Consider the following 15,295-nt stretch of genomic DNA (forward strand, 5'->3'; position numbering starts at 1 on the left):
ATTCATGATTTCTGAGAAAAATGCCACAAAATTTTTGATAAAGACAGATGGAAAGATGGGGTAAATTAGAACTGTGGGTTCATTAATTTTTGGTAAAATTTTTCATGGATTGAGGAAAACTAACATTTTCATGGATATCAAACTTCATGTTTTTTTCCAAATTCAGCATACAAACCTATAGAAGAAACATTTAACATTTCACATTTCACATATTACCATGAGTCAAAGAAAATTGGTCTGCAATGACATATACCTTAACTCCTTTGGAGCAGGGATAAAAAAAGGCATCAAGTATTACATAATACCAGAAAGTACAATTGTATAGCTACTAAAGTACATTAAAAAGCCATGTTAAAGTCCAAATATTGGCTGTGTTTATACTGGTTTGATCAAAATAGGGCTGATATCATTGACATCATAGATTTTATTCTTTTCCTTGATTTTCCTATCCTGTAAGTAAATAGCTTACTTTGCTAATGTCAATTCTGTTTGTCTAGACAAAGTTAACATACAATTGAAATCACAATTAAAGTACTGCTTTGTCAAATCTGTTTTCAATCTTTTATTCCATTTCAAAATTTAACAAAAAGTAAAAGTATTCAAATTTGATAAATATGATTTTAAACCAAATTTGCACATTCTGAATAAAAACGTGATGCAAATGCATAAATGCAACAAATGCATGTTTTACATGAAAAATGCATTACCGTTCTTTACTATATTCCTGGTCCATTTACCTTCAAATCTGTCAATAAATTATATTGTCACTTTTCTCTTATTTAAATAGATCCATAAAATGAATAAAAGAAGGAGATTCACTTTTTTGCATGTTTAAGCCTTTCATCATAAACTTGATATTTGAATTTGTTGACAGATTCAAATATTTCTATATTTAATTGTTAAACATTTGTAATTAAGTTGATATATGTAGATTTAATGGTGATGATATACCATTAGTGCTTACATTAAACTATTTGTTTTGTTAATTCTTTATATTTCAAAGACAAAAAAAATATCACACTTTTAAACTAATGAAAATACCACAACTTGGCAGAACCCATAAAACTGTATATCTAAAGGATATATTTATAAAATATAAAAAAATGCAATCTAAAATTGTCACTTCAAATAATAAAAAAAACTCAAAAATTGTAATTTTAAAATGAAAACACAATTCAAAGAAGCTGTACTTTAAGCTATTGAAAACTAATAATGTCCCTGAGTAATGTTGTTGACTTTATTTTACAAGTTACAAGTTTGGAAAACCATGACAAAGAAAGAAAAACAACACACCAACTAAAAACTGTTAAATAGAAAGGCATAAGCATGTAACTCTTCACTGGTGTGCCATATTAGATATAGAAAGAAGTGGTGTGAGTGCCAATGAGACAAATCTCCATCCAAATAACAATTTATAAAAGTAAACCATTAAAGGTCAATGTACAGCCTTCAACACAGAGCCATGGCTCACACTGAACAAAAAACTTTTAAGGGCCTCAAATTACTAGTGTAAAACCATTCAAATGGGAAAACCAATGGTCTAATCTATATAAAAAAACAAGAAACAAGAAAAATGTATAAATTACTTTAACAAATGACAGTTACTGTACATCAGATTCCTAACATATTAGGCATATATAAAAGGCTATGACTTGAGACTTGTTGAGAAAATATGGAACTATACCAGAATCTACAACAGACAGAAAGAAGAGAAAGATGTGAAATTATACCAGAATCTACAACAGACAGAAAGAAGAGAAAAATGTGAAACTAAACCAGAATCTACAACAGACAGGAAGAAGATAAAAATGTGAAACTAAACCAGAATCTACAAGAGATAGGAAGAAGATAAAAATGTGAAACTAAACCATAATCAACATCAGACAGGAAGAAGAGAAAAATGTGAAACTAAACCAGAATCTACAACAGACAGGAAGAAGATAAAAATGTGAAACTAAACCAGAATCTACAAGAGATAGGAAGAAGAGAAAAATGTGAAACTATACCAGAATCTACATCAGACAGGAAGAAGAGAAAAATGTGAAACTAAACCAGAATCTACAACAGACAGGAAGAAGAGAAAAATGTGAAACTATACCAGAATCTACAACAGACAGGAAGAAGAGAAAAATGTGAAACTATACCAGAATCTACAACAGACAGGAAGAAGAGAAAAATGTGAAACTATACCAGAATCTACAAGAGACAGGAAGAAGATAAAAATGTGAAACTATACCAGAATCTACAACAGACAGGAAGAAGATAAAAATGTGAAACTATACCAGAATCTACAAGAGACAGGAAGAAGATAAAAATGTGAAACTATACCAGAATCTACAACAGACAGGAAGAAGAAAATTGAAGGAACTGAATAAAATAATGGGGCAGATCCAGAACTTTTAATAAGGGGGGGGGGGGGGGGGGGGGGAGGTCAGTGGCGGATCAAGCCATTTGAAAAAGGGGAGGTCCTAACCTAGAAAAGGGGGATCCAACAATATGTCCTCATTCAAATGCATCCCCCTGGATCCACCACTGAGAGGAGGGGCACTGACTGTCCTAAAAGGGGGGCACTCAAGTCATACTTTAGTGATTCCCTATATAATCAAATATTTTTTTCCTATAAAAGGGAGACCCAGGCCCCTTGTGGCTGTCTGGATCCACCTATGAAAAAGTTATACATATTGGCACAATCTTTCACAAAAAAAAAGTCGAAAGATTTTGATGGCAACCCCTTCTTAGAAATTGGATATTTGCCACTGGATGTTAAGCAACCAACAATCAATCAATCTTAGAAATTGGTCATTCCTGATAATATCTCTAAGTTTATATGATGGAAATCCTAGAACAGGAAAGTTGTGTTATAATACCATGGTATAATAAAAACCTGGTACTACTAAAATAAAAAAAATGTTAAAAAACCAAACTACTGTAAAATATTCATCTACTAGTCGCCATAAAAAGCTTAAAACTCACACTGTAATGAAAAGTTTTAAACACCTTCAGTTTTCTAAGAAGAACATTTTGTATTAACAAAAAGTCTTGTTGAAACTCTATTTAAAAAAAAAGCTTGTTTTTTTGTCAGTGATAAAGTATGGTTTACACTAAATATGACTGACTAGTGAGCTCTTCACACTGTAAAAACATTAAAGACTTTTTTCTACACTGTACTATCTGAAGATTTCACCTGCCTTGTTAGTTTTAACAGATTGTCAGTATAAATGATACAAGTTTACAGATGATATGAGAAAGCTGCCAACAGTTGCAATCTGTTTATTTTACTTGCTTTTAAATATTCTCAATTTTCAAAAACAAAACTCTCTTAAAACTGTTTCTTTTCAAAACATTTCAGAAGTAACAAATGATTATTAATTTTTTGTTGTAAAGAATGTATATTTAAAACACAATCTGAAGAAAGGTGATGATTTTTTGGAATACCTCAAGATTCTTTAATGCATTTAAATATGAAATGTCTTAGCCACTTTCAAAATATTTAAATTCTAAGCACATTTATTCAGTCTAAACATTTTATAAAGTTTTTTATCTAAGGGTTTATTGATCGAGAAAAAGGCTCTGTTACTGACCCTTTTAATAGGACATGCAAATATTGTCATTTTATTTTTCCCTAATACAGTGAATTTATCATTTTTGAGGGTAATAATTTTTCATAGCTTTAGCAAAGTTTGATAAACATATAGATACTTGATTTCATTGTTCTGCATAAAAGCCAGATTTAAATTGGAATTTATTTGAATACTTAAATTTGAAGTTAACCTTTACCAACTATATAAACGAATATTTGAAACCCATGATAAAAAATTAATTCGGTGAATCCCAAAATTTTTTGACCTGTTGTTCTTTCTAAAGATTTGACTGTTGTAGTTCTTGCATGAAAACAAAAAAAATGTTTGCCAAAAATTGTAGACTATAGAAGTAGTAAAATACTTTGAAATGATAAACAGATACCAAAGTACGTAATTGTTGAGACTTGAATTGTCTCATACTGTTCTAACCCTATTTCATTTCAACTTCTACAGAACATTCAAATACATGGCATGTTTCCAGCTCTTCCATTTAACTAAGCAAAGATGGGAATACTCTGAAGCATTAAAATTTACTGACAAGATCACTTAAAAGATTAAATTCTTTAGAAATCCTGTTAAATTAGTCTATATGCTATCACTTGCATAACAGGGTAACAAAGTGGTGATTTTCTCCTTTTGTAGTCAAGTCAAATAAATCAGGTTTCTTATCTTCTTTCAAGTTGATATCTCTTTCTTTATTTAGTAATAAAACTACAACGGATGTCTAAAACACTGAAAGACACTCACAGTTTAAACAAATCTTTTACGACTCTAGAGAGCTATTAGAACTGAAACGAACCCACAGATATTTTAACATATGTAAATTTTGAAAATGTTTACCCTTTGTGTATCAGTGCTTTCATTTCATTTTTTTTGGTTATACTTCACCGATTCAGTCAACATTAAATCAGCAAAATTCTTTCCAAAACTACAAACAACGAACCTTGTTTAATATGATATAATTTTGTCAACAGCTATACTAGGCTTTCTTGTGTTTTACAATACACTACACTAAAGAATCACTTCAGATTATTCTTTTAAGACAACAAAGAACCAGTATTTAATCAGCCTTTTCAATTGAAGATGTTTTTAATGTCAAACTATTTTACCCATCACAGAATATTTGATTGGCAAAATTTAATTACAAAATGGCAAAATTTAATTACAAAATTTAAAGTTTATTTTACAAACACTATAGAGAATGATTACTTAAAAGTTGATATCATAGAGAATACTTCTATGGCATTAAAATTTACCTTTTATTTTTATTACCTTTTTTTAGGGGGGGGGGGGGGGGGGGGGGGGATGGTGAACGACTACTCGTTGCTCCCCTGCTTGTTTCCATACTTAAACAGTACAATCAATATTTAGTTTGTGACTATAAACTACTATTTATTGAAAATTTCTGTAATGCAGCCAGGAAAGCTATACTGTGGATTCATTTATTTTCGTGGGTATCAATTTTTGTGGTTTGAGGAAACACAGCATGTTGGTGGGTAATTGATTTCTTGGTTTTGTCGATGTCTGCATACAGAGCTTTTAGAAAATGTGTAATTCGTTGAACATTTGATTTCGTGGTTCACCTGTACCCACTAAAACTATGAAAATTGGTATCCAACGAATAATAATGAATCCACAGTAAGTTACAATACAGAGATAGAACATATGAGTCTTATCTTTTCTTTTCCTCCCTACATTTCATAATGACAAATTAAAGAGATACTTTTCACTGAGATATGGCTATATCATTAAGCACAATGCATTAATTATGTCCAAAAACATCATTTTCCCTGTAAAAAATAAGCATGTCCGCATGTTAACTTGTTCTAATTGGAAGGATACAAGATCAAAACAGAACGAGCATTCTCTCCAATCCAATCTCCTTTTAATGGATGCTGTTATGTAATACAATTTGCTTGGAAATGAACACTTCATTATTTAGATTTATCTTATGCAATTTGTATTGAAACATTAATTCTAAAATTAAAGAAGAATAAGTGCCATTGAGTTGTTATTAATTGAGTATTCAAGGAACAATAAATAAAGCATTGATAAGAAAACACATAAATTAAATCTCTTAGTGCAGACTTCAAAATCTTTATGGACATTTAGTTCAATGAAAAAGACATTACCAGGTCCAACCAATTATTCACATTTTGGATTGAAGACAACAGTACAAAACTGTTAACACAGAAATATTTCCCCCTGCCTAAGTATCAAAATCTACTAGGACTTAGGTATTAGAGACACATATTTAACAGAATAGAGTGTTAGGAATGTCCAACAGGATATTTAACATATTTGACATAAGAAGTTTCAGGGCAGTCAAACATTTTTGACAGAATGGTCTTTCAGGGTTCTTCAATTATAGGCTGGAGCACATATTTGACAGAATGGAGTTTAAGGGTAGTCCAATAGACTATTTGACAGAATGGAGTTTAAGGGTAGTCCAATAGACTATTTGACAGAATGGAGTTTAAGGATAGTCACATAGGCTAAGGCACATATTTGACAGAATAAAGTGTCAAGGTAGTCCACTAGGCTGAAGCATATTTAGCAGAATTGAGTTTCAAAGTTGTGCAATAGGCTGAAGCATATTTAACAGAATTGAGTTTCAGAGTTGTGCAATAGGCTGAAGCACATATTTAACATAATGGAGTTTCAGAGTTGTGCAATAGGCTGAAGCGCACATATTTAACATAATGGAGTTTCAGGGTAGTCCAGAAAGGTTGAGATTTTTTACTGAATGGAGAGCTCGGGTAGTCCAACAGACTGTATCACAAATTTCTCATGAAATATGACAGTTGTTATCCATTCATTTGATGTGTTTCATCTTTTGATTTTACCATTTGATTAGGAACCTTCCATTTTGAATTTTCCTTGGAGTAAAGTATTTTTGTGATTTTATTTTTTTTCTGGTTAGTCCAATAGGTTGATACACATATTTGACATGCTAGGGTAGTCATTTATAAGGGAATAAAAGCCACACACATATCTGTCACAAGTAGTCAAGGTTTAAGATACTGTATTTGCTATGAGTACTTACCAAAAATCCCCTAGTCCAGGTAGAGAATTTGCTGATCTTTATGAAATTCCACTGAAATAAAACACTGAAAATGAATACATCATTATTTTAAAGTTAATTGCTTGAAGTCAGACAGATGCAACAGGTTAGAGAAATAATGGACTTCTCGTTTCTTTGATCAATGCATTTACATAGAAATATGATCTTCTATTTTCATCTCATAATGGACAAATTCAAGACATTATTTATAACATGTGTTAAGCTTTCTTAATTGATATTTAACAAGTGCTGATCACCTATTAATAGGAAGTTACTGACTTGTTATTATAAGATCTAAGTTGTCATTTACCTGAGGATAAAATTTACTGCACAGTTCTGACTGGCAAAAAATGCACAGCAAACCTTGGAACATGCATGATAAAATTTGAACATTTTTGTGAGGGGTTTATTTTTGATAATTTCAATTTTGTTCAGAAAAAAGTCATGAAAACAATATTTCACATAAATTTGGACTTTAGAAAAGATCAGAACATGAAAAATGCTACTAAATTGCGATTTTAAACTTCTTAAAAATAAACCACTCCTTACTCTGACATATGCACTTAAACTTGTTTTGTTTGTGTTGTGGTGTCTGTTCTCCTGTTTTTGATTTATTTGTGTGGTTGCTTTTTTTGTTAAAAGTGATGTTTGTTTACATGCTGAGTGTCCTTTAGGCTCTGAAGGACAGTAGACTCAATATACAATCATAAAACATCTCCTTATTTTATATCATGTATACTAAGTAAACATTAATTTTGGTTTTATGTAGCTGTTCTTTGAAATATCAAAATTGATAATGCAAAATAACACCAAAAATAAAGTTGACCTATTGCTTATAGCATCTGAGATATGGACTTGACCACAAAAACTTGACCTTAATCACTGATCCATGAAATGAGGTTGAGGTACTGTGAGCCCTGTATGATGGACATGTAGACCTTGCAAAGAAAGATCCTATATACAAAAAAAATTGTACCAAATAAGTAATCCTATTACTCATAATAAGTGATTATTTTGCATGACAAAAAAACAATTGGAAAACATGTTTTCAAGCCGTCACTGAACCATGAAAATGAGGTCAAGGACAGTGTCACATAATACAGGTGGGAACTTTATAACATAAGGTATCTGCACTCAAGGTATCATCAGAAGCATCCATGTCTTTTACTATCTGATATATAAGCTTTATACAAATAGTTCAGGCCACTGTTGACGCAATTTGCAGACCCTTGGTCTGGCATTCTGCAATATTTGTTGCAGAAAAAAAACAAATATAGCTATAACATGAAAGACTGTTGTTTTTATCTTGAGGTATTTTCTGCCTACAGAAAATATGGAGTTTCTCATCTTCTACAAACATCTTTCAAACAATCAAATACTAAATCTTAGAATTCTAAAAATTTGTCAAACCTACCTACAAAACAGAAATTATAATCCAGAGGACAAAAATTAGTATGTCAACAAGAACATCAGTGCAATCATGATTTTGGCCCTTCAAGGCTTTCAAAAATATTTGTGACTTACCTTGTGCTAATTTCATTTTATATTCAGAAATTATTTCTTAAAAATTGAAAAAATATTACAAAACTCCACAAATTAATTCCAGCTAATTCAGTTGTTGTTAAAATTCCTGATCAACAGAACCCCAAGAGGCAAGTATTTTTAGAAACACCTACTATCCCTTAGCATAGAAACTTTATTTAAGAATGTACTGTAAAAAGTTTGAACAATAGCAGTGACACCTTTAGCTTAAGTGATAATTTATCAAGCGAGTAAGGTGACAAGCTTAATTAATCAATAAGATCTGCATAAGTAAGAGCCATCAACTGTCATGTTATAACTGTGTAAACCATGTTCTACACTTCGCACTGTCACATATATTATAGATTGGTTCACTTTGATAGCAACAATATAACCCCTTTAAACTTTAAATCATTATACATATTAAAATGAAACGATATTGATGTTTAAATAAGATTAATAAAAAATCGGATGTGACATACAAAATGCCGATGTTAGGGAGCTACCAACAAATTTTGTTGTGTTGTGATAATATGATAGTAAATCCCAGGTAAAAACCAGGTAAATCTTGAGAGCCTTTGATGTTTTTTTTAATAAAAGGTTACTGAGGAAGCCAATGATATCTTGGAAGCTATAATCCATAAAATTAGCCATATTAAGTTTTCATTCAACATGCTGAACTAACAAACCACCGTTTAAATTAATCTGATTTTGTTTAATTTTTGAAAAAAAATGTCAAATGTATCATTTTAATCTCCACAAGTATTGCTTGCGGTACAAAAATCAAATATAAAAAAAATATTTGTCTGGTAATAGTTTTTGCATTAACACTTCACGTTTGATATTTACAATAAGCATGAACAGTATATTATATAATTAAGAATTCAATGTTTCTTTTTGTTACTTTATTTAGGTGTAAAAGCATTGACCAAAGTACATTTTTTATGAAGTTCAGAAGCCATCCTTCTTGTCTTCTTCACTAATCATCGATATTGTGTTGATAGTCCTAAATATGAAGCTTTATTACAACTACCACATAAATCTTACTATAAAAAATCCTTGCATAAATTTAACATGATCCAAGAAAATGAGGTCAAGGTTTAATAAACCAAACCAAACCAGAAAACATATATACCTTACAATCCTTCAATACACTTAATGCAGTTGACCTATGACTTATAGTTTCTAAGAAACAGACTTAAACAAGAAAACTAAACATTGACCAATGAACCATGAAAATGAGGACAAGGTTAGACAAACCATGCCAGGCAGACATGTACAGCTAACCATTCTTCCATACAACAAATATAGTTAATCTTATGCTTAAAGTAAGAAAAACAGATCAAAACACAAAAACTAAACACTGAGCAATGAAGCTAACAAATGAGGTGTAGGTCAAATAAAACCTGCAAGACTGACATGTACATCATAAAATATCTATGCATCAAATATAGCTGACCTATTGCATATAGTATTAGAAAAGAGTAAAACTCAAAAACTAAACTTTGACCACTGAACCATGAAAATGAGGTCAAGGTCAAATGACACCTGCTAGCTAGACATGTACACCTTACAGTCCTTCCATACACTGAATATACTAAACCAATTGCTTATAGTATCTGAGATATGGACTTGAAACTAAAACGGTATTAACAGATCCATAAAATGAGGTAGAGAGCAAGTGAAAACTGTCTGACGGGCATGAGAACCTTGCAAGGTACACACAAACTAAATATAGTTATCCTAATACACATAATAAAAGAGAAATTAACATTACAAACAATCCATACTTTTTTTTCAAATAGTCACTGAACCATGAAAATGATGTCATGGACAACAGACATGTGACAGACGGAAACTTTGTAACATGAGGCATCTATATACAGAAAGGAAGAAGCAGCCAGGTCTTCTACCTTCTAAAATATAAAGATTTTTAAGTTCACTATTGATGCAGCCCCCGGATCACTACCCCTATTTTAAGCATTTTGAGGGCCATGGTGGCAGAGTGGTCTTAGTAGTTACTACTGTAAACACTGAGGTTGTGAGTTAAAACCTCGGTGGTGTGGGTGCATCTAACTCCAATCTTAATTGACAAGGATGGTCAGTTTTACTATCTAAGGTAAGTGGTTTTCTCTGAGCACTCCTGCTTCCTCCACCAATAAAATCTGGCCACCATGAAATATTCTAAGAGCAGTGACTTACAGTGTTGTTAAAACATCCAAAATCAAATTAAATCAAATGGAGCTTTCTGCAACAAGTCGCAGGCTCTACAAAAATGGTCAGCCTTATCCAAGTTTTCTGATTATGAAACTTATCTGTGGTTTCATTGAGTTTCATAATAAAGTACATGTATATATAATCTTAGATTTCCAGTCCCACTTCTAAAACAAATGTCTCCATTTCATCAAAATTTTCAGAGGATTTGACAAAAAAAGAATGAAGAATGCCATGCTTAGCTGGCATCTTAATAATGACTGTTGACACAAGACCAGAAAAACTTGGTGGCATATGGTATAACTATAGATGCTACTTGCATGTTGAGTTTACAATGGCTTTTGTGCTTTTTTCATATAAGAATAAGCCTTGATAAAATATTAGCACACTCACTATAGAACACCAGCCAATTCTATATAATAACAATCGAAACTTCATTTTGTTCATTTTTTTTAAAAAGAAAAGCAGATTTAAAACTATAACTAGTCATATCAAGTTTGTTTCTATTCAACATTGAACCACATGATGCCTGACATATAATCATATTAATACATGTAGATTAAATGAAGCAAAATATAAAACCTATTAATGAAATTAGCCGAGATATAACTATCACCTGTAGACATTAAAATATAACAATAAACTGATTTTTACGATTGACTTTTATTACTTCCTAACCCATAATATTGAGACTTCATGCCTCAAGCTCTGTTTATAAACAACAAGAATCTGGAGATATTTAAAACTTTTTTAAAATATGGATATTTTTGTCAGAAGATAATCACTCAAACAAAGCTAATGACTTTGGTCCACATGTCTTTATTTAATTAAAAAGTCTCTCCCGTTCAATATCCCATAATAAAACCCCTCCACTGGATATCAGAAAAATTTATTAATCATCTGTGAAATCAATACTTTTTTACATTAAATCAAGCAATGCAACATTTATTTAATTTACAATCAATTCCAAACTAAGATATGACTTACATTTTAAGCTATAGTTATTTAATGTGTTGATAACATCCCCAATATAATGGAAGTTATAAAGTTGCCTTTCATCCCACTAAACAGCTCAAATTTTGTCCATTTATGCCCTTATTTAATTTTGAGTTAAGGATCTGCATATTTAAAAAAAATTGAAACGTGTTTCACTAATGAGTATTTTTTATGAAAAGAGCGGCTGCTTGACTTGAAGGTAAGCAAAAGACACACTTTTCTTCAACAAATAAATGTTGAGGAGAATTTCAGCTGATATATCAATAGACACTTTTATATTGTTGAAGATGTACTGTAAATTCAGAAATTATTGCACTTATCTTTATGATAATACATCAACCATCACTGTATCTTTTTCTTCTTTAATCAAATGAGTTTTACAAATTTTTTGTCATTTAATCTTACAAATTTTACAATTGGTTGATTGATTGATGATTGCTTAATGTCACATCAGCAAAAAGAGGCTGTATCAAGTTAGTTTTTTTTCATTTTTGAAGCAAGCATACTGAATTTTAAGCACTAAAGCAATTGAGACAAACAGGATAATCTTTTTATGAATAGAGACTATTCATTTAGACCTAGGGCCCTTTTTACAAAAAAATCTTAGATCATAAGTTATAATAAAATGTTCATAACTTAGGAGTGTATTTTAGAGTTGCAGCTCTCTGTACTAAAACTAAAAATACCCAGCTTTTCATTTATTGTTTTATGGTTTACATTTGAAGAGGTAAATCAGTGGCAGATCTTAAATTTGCAGTGAGGTGAATTGAACAGCAATTCAAGAGGTTTACCTTTATTTTAGGCTCAAGTTTGCTGTGAGCTATTTTGAGAATAATATCATCCAAAAAATATTAATTTCCATGCTACATGTGGCAATTTTACTTTACATTTATCAAATTACACCATCTTTCAAAAATCCTGGATTCCTCTGGAAATGGTGATGAAATAAAAAAAAATTATTACAGGACGATTATATAATTTTTCAGATAAGTTTTGGGGAAAATAAATTTTGTCATAAAACCAGATTTTTTAAAATGATCAGGTGGTAGCTAACAATTTGTTAAAGTGCAGAATGGTTTAATTTTTAGCTGTGTGGAAATATCAAAATAATTGTTTTCTCATACAAATAAATGATTCATCGCTTTCAAGCCCAACAAAGAACTGAAAGAGAATACGGTAAAAAATACCTTACATTGAATCAGTAAAGCAAAATTTCCATAAAATCTATTGAAATTTATTGATGCATAAACCAAATTGCATTATTTCCTCTATAACGGCATCAATGTGCAGGAGACAACACCCTAAGTTTGTCGATTTGTTCTACAGCACAACAGGACAGCAAGGCACAGAAGTCGAGATTTAATATTTAATTACAAACATAAAATACTTTCTAATAATGTAATCAATAGGTTTTCTAAATGACATAAAAAGCTTTAACTTTCAGAAATCATAAATAACACATTTACAAAAGCAATGTGATATTCAGCCATTTCAAGCTTCAGAGAGAAATAGAAATGCTTAGAATTCAGTCGACACAAGAAGCTGATTAACCTAAATAGTATAAAACACTATTCAACAGATGGAACATTTACCGGTATTCATTTTTTTAAATAATACTTGATTTATTAAATATTTTATAAATTTGTACTTTATCAAGCTGAATTCTATTAATTAAAACTACCATTAAATCTCATTAGTTAATTGTGGTGTTTGCTTAATGTACAGTGGCAAGTATTTCATGCAATTTCAGGATGACTTAATTATGAACATAACATTTTAAGCAATTTGAAAAGATACCAAATGGTATACCACTTCAGTTTATTTAATAATACATTTTTGGTTGATGGCTAAATAATTTTTATATTCTTCTCCCTTACATGTAAGATGTAAATATAAATATTAGTTGTTGAATTCCAGTAGTCCAGAATTAAGATGGTGGTATACATTGTGCTTTTCAATAGCATTCAACAATGTCTAATGATTTGATGGGTTGTATTTTTGCTGCTATAAAAAATTGTTTTGTAGTAACTTTGGTTTCAATGTTCCTAATATAAATTACCGAGTTTTTATCTTAAGAGAAGGATATGCTGTTAAATATTGAAATGTTGAATACATGTACCTGGGTTCACCTTCTACACTGGAACACCTCTATCTACCAATTGTCTAGCCACTTTCTAAAAAGAAAAGTTGTTATTTATGATTATTTCACTTTTAGTGCAAGTGGTAAATTTTTCAATTAAAGTATTTAGCTATGTGATCCTCCTACAGAAAGATCTCCTGGAGTAAGACATGCCTTTTAAATGCAAGAACTCATAATTCATAGATATAAAATGACAGCATAATCATAAAACCTTCATTTCATTTCTTGAAAAACATATCTCAAATTTTTATCTGAAAGATGAATAATGGCACATGAAGACATTACAGACAAAAAAATACCCAGTTTAATGTTTAATTTTGGCAAAGATTGTTCCCCGACAGTTGTTAGGCAATGAATCAACCTAAACAGACATGGGATTGAAAATTGGTTAAGCAGAACCTTACAAAATTCACAAAATTTAAATTTCTTTTCAATCTGCAAAGAGCTTTTTATCACCTGTGTAACAGCTCTCAGCAGACTAAAAGAATGAAGCAAAATTACTTAAAAACTGTCAAAAATTGATTAGAAATCTAATAATTTATCCCCAAAGAGGCAAGTTTATCTGTTCACCATACAGATTTTCCATCTTCAAACAGTTTTAGCTTCATGGAGTTAGGGTAGTACATCTTGTCTGATAATAGCTTAATAATTTGAATGATAATTTCTACAGTTATCACCATACAACATACAAATTGCAAGAAAAACTGATAAAATGCACATAAAGATTAAAATTTTCAATATTTTGCAATTACAATGCATTATGTTATGTGTAGTGATGGAGTGCACTTAATATTGGCAATTATTTCAGACATGTAAAAAAAAAAAATCAGTCAAAGGGGAGTAACTCCAAATTTTATTAAACAATGGATAATTTTTTTAACTTACAAAATGACAAATGATAAAGAGGAAATTCATCTAAAAGTAAAAACTATCATTTTAATTTACTGATAAATCTGCACATGGCTGATACAACAAAGTTAAATAATACTTTTGATGAATCATCATTCATAGAATCATGTTCGGTTTTTTTCTTTCTTACAAATAATGACAATAAACATATCAGATTTTTCGATAAAATATAACTTTTTGCTGTTTTTAAATCTGCAAATGATTATAACTTAGGTATTCTCAACACAGAAATGCATTGGAAATATCAATAAGACGGCATCTTATCAAGGATTAATGGACAAGACAACTCCATATTTTGAGGTCCCTTTTAGGCCTTAGAAAATGAGTTCATGAACTAAGATCAGAAGGAAAAGTAAGTTCATGTTCATATCCTTAAAATTTATGTTTCAATTAACCATACTAGCAATAAAGGCTCTTTTAAAAATGCTGTGCATTAATTAAATATCCCTATCAGATATAGAGCAACATTGTTTTTTTATTCAAGTCATTATCAGAATGTGGTTTAATCATTTTTCTAATGCACTAGTGCTGCAAAGGGTAAAATTTGTTTACAGACATAATCAACATCCTAGCATCTTCACTAGCAAAGGGTTACAATCACTCCCTCCAGAGCTAACAAAGATGACATCTTAAAATACATAATAAATATGAGTGCCAAAAACCAATATACATGTACATGTAATATTATGTTTTTATCACTTTTTATCATTTCTACATTTGTACATGCACAAAGGATTGTCTGTTTCTTTGATGGCAATGATGTAAACATATTGTTACTTACTTTACACTTTCATTATCTTATAATGGATCAAGGGGAAAAGATAACAGGAATTTTGAGATATCAGGGGTAAAATAATTCAAGTCTTTCAA

General features: G+C 30.6%; 1 protein-coding gene across 2 annotated transcripts in view; it reads right to left on the minus strand.

Annotated features, from left to right (window-relative positions):
- LOC134715733 (tyrosine-protein kinase transmembrane receptor Ror-like) overlaps nt 1-15,295 on the minus strand; it is a 141,147-nt gene that overhangs the window by 124,775 nt on the left and 1,077 nt on the right. For both annotated transcript variants that reach the window (XM_063578141.1, XM_063578113.1), the window contains exons 3-4: nt 13,496-13,550; nt 6,628-6,678 (exon numbers count right to left, since the gene is read on the minus strand). The gene's annotated coding sequence lies outside the window, so the exon portion shown is untranslated. The remainder of the gene's footprint in view (nt 1-6,627; nt 6,679-13,495; nt 13,551-15,295) is intronic.

This window comes from Mytilus trossulus, chromosome 1, assembly GCF_036588685.1.
Source record: "Mytilus trossulus isolate FHL-02 chromosome 1, PNRI_Mtr1.1.1.hap1, whole genome shotgun sequence".
Taxonomy (NCBI): Eukaryota; Metazoa; Mollusca; class Bivalvia; order Mytilida; family Mytilidae; genus Mytilus; species Mytilus trossulus.